Source organism: Portunus trituberculatus, chromosome 17 (genome assembly GCF_017591435.1).
Source record: "Portunus trituberculatus isolate SZX2019 chromosome 17, ASM1759143v1, whole genome shotgun sequence".
Classification (NCBI taxonomy): Eukaryota; Metazoa; Arthropoda; class Malacostraca; order Decapoda; family Portunidae; genus Portunus; species Portunus trituberculatus.
Genome location: NC_059271.1, coordinates 3,260,001 through 3,262,500, shown reverse-complemented (window position 1 = coordinate 3,262,500; position 2,500 = coordinate 3,260,001). Strand labels below are relative to the sequence as shown.

At 38.7% G+C, this 2,500-nt stretch overlaps 1 protein-coding gene across 3 annotated transcripts in view; it reads left to right on the top strand.

Annotated features, from left to right (window-relative positions):
* Positions 1-2,500, top strand: part of LOC123505106 (adenylosuccinate synthetase isozyme 1 B-like) — a 67,533-nt gene that overhangs the window by 9,985 nt on the left and 55,048 nt on the right. The gene's annotated exons all lie outside the window — the stretch shown is intronic.

Sequence of the window (2,500 nt, the reverse complement as noted above, 5' to 3'; positions counted from 1 at the left end):
CTGTTTTCCAGGTTAGTGCATCATAACTCAGATAAAGATTTTGTTTGATAGCACATGATAATATGTAATGTATTTTAGTCATATGTGTTGCATATTCTCATAAAATGTGTTGATATTTTGCTATTTTCATAAATAAATAACCAGGTAGATGTTATTCTGATAACGATATTGGGTTATTGGTTATTTGATAATTATTTTTCCTACTATCAATTCATCAGTATCAATGTTACTTTTGGTTACAAGCTAGTGATAGTTTATTTTACTTTTTGGAATATGATCATGTTGAAGGTTTTATTTTTCAAAACCAAATATAGATATTTTACTGAAAATAATTATCATTAATGAAAAGACAAGTTAAACATTGAATTACAATATTTTGGACGACATTTTCCTTTGCATAAAAAAACAATATGAACTCCAACAACTCACACAACACCTAAGGACTCACCTTTACCCATGAAGCTGTAGTTAACAACAACCTACCTTTCCTCAATGTCCTCACCACTGCTACCAACACAGGATTTACTACTTCAGTCTTCACTAAACCCATTAACCAAGGATCCTGTCTCAATGGTAAAAGTGAATGCCCCAGTGCTACTGCAACTCCACCATCAACACTTACATCACATGTGCCATCACACACTGCTCATCGTGGAACAACATGCACTGAGAACTGAAATGTATCACACAAGTATTTATTAATAACTGATACGGAAACACAGAAGTTAAAAACACTATCAAGAATGCTATAAGTAAATGGTACAAGAAAGAAGTGCCAGGACAAGATACCACTCTACAAAAACATCATGTCCACAGAATACAAGACAGATGAAAGCATCATCAAAGACATTATACAACACCACGTCAAGCCTACAAATGAAGAATACACCCTTTCACTCATTATATACTACAAAACTAAGAAAACATCACAGCTGCTGATAAAGAACAAAACAACTATGAAGAAACCCCTCTTACAAGAAGACCATGTCATCTACAAACACACCTGCAAAGTTGAGGACTGTGGACCTCAAACTTATATTGGAAGAACACGGACAACCTTGTTGAGGAGACTCACCTGCCACCTACTGAATGGAACGATCAAAAACTGATACAATGTGACACATAGAACCACCGCTACAAGGAAACACCTTGAAGAAATACAATCATCATCGACCGTGAGAGAGACCCACGCTGCCTACTATTGCTGGAATCATTATACATAGCACAAGAAAAACCAGGTATGAACCTAGAAACACAAGATCTACAGATATTGTCGCACAAAAAAGAAAACCAACGTGACTTGTCACTGTAATGAGCCTGCCACCCACAACTTACCAACCAATCACATTGCTGTCCTCACTCAGCCAGACCATGCAGTGAGCCAACCAATCAGACTGTGCCAAACCACTGCTACCTTCTACCTGATCTACACTTGATATATAAGCCACACTTGCCATACTTTCCACATTCTACCGGAAGATGTTCCCTGAAGAAGAACGAAACGTCGCTACAAACTATTTTTGGACAGCTCATCGGGGCTCTTACTGTTCAAGAGAAACAATTAATTAGACAAATAGAAAAGACACAGCAAAAACTTAATAATGCTTAAGCCGCTCATGCCTTCAACATCATCTGTAAGACAGAAAATATATATACAGTAATACCTCGAGATATGATCACCCCAACATACAATTTTTTTTTATATGCGATGAAAAATTTCATATAATTTACGCCTTGAAATACGATATTTTTAAGATACGAATAGCCATCAGTAGGTGGCGCAGCAATCGCTCGACTACCTGTGTCCACTCGAACATTCAGCCCGCATTGTGTATCATTGTTCATCCTTTGTGCATGTATGTGTCTGTGCTCCTCAGCAGTGTGTATTGTTCTTAAGTTTTGTGAACTCAAGGATCGCAAAAATAAAAGTATGGCGAAAAACACACAAAATAGCCTGGGTTTCGCATAGAAATTCAATAAACGAGTGAGTACAAATGGTGTTCTGCCTACAAGCAACTCTTCCTCTTTGCAATGCAAAACACCAGAAGTCTCTAGATGTCATGGTTACTAAAATATCACAGGTTGAATGAGGTAGTATCATCGGTTTACGTGGCCTTGTGTCTGATCGGGTTCAGCGGCCTTGGCTAGAGCGAGAGAAAACGGGGTATCCTCTCTCTCTCTCTCTCTCTCTCTCTCTCTCTCTCTCTCTCTCTCTCTCTCTCTCTCTCTCTCTCTCTCTCCTGTCGACTGTTCTGATACTACTTTCATTCCAAAGTTGTCTTCCCGTAACAGGGCGAGAGACCTGAGGTATAGAAGTAAAGTGTGCGGGAGAGGTGGCGGAATCAGACACAGTGAAATCACTGTCAATCGTTTCTACCATTCATCGTTGGTGACACAGTGACATAGAGCATAAATTTACTCCTGATGAGTGTTGCCAGCTCACAAGCAAAGAAAACGGGAAGAAAATAGCCAAAATATAGCTGTAAAAAGCCTAAACGTG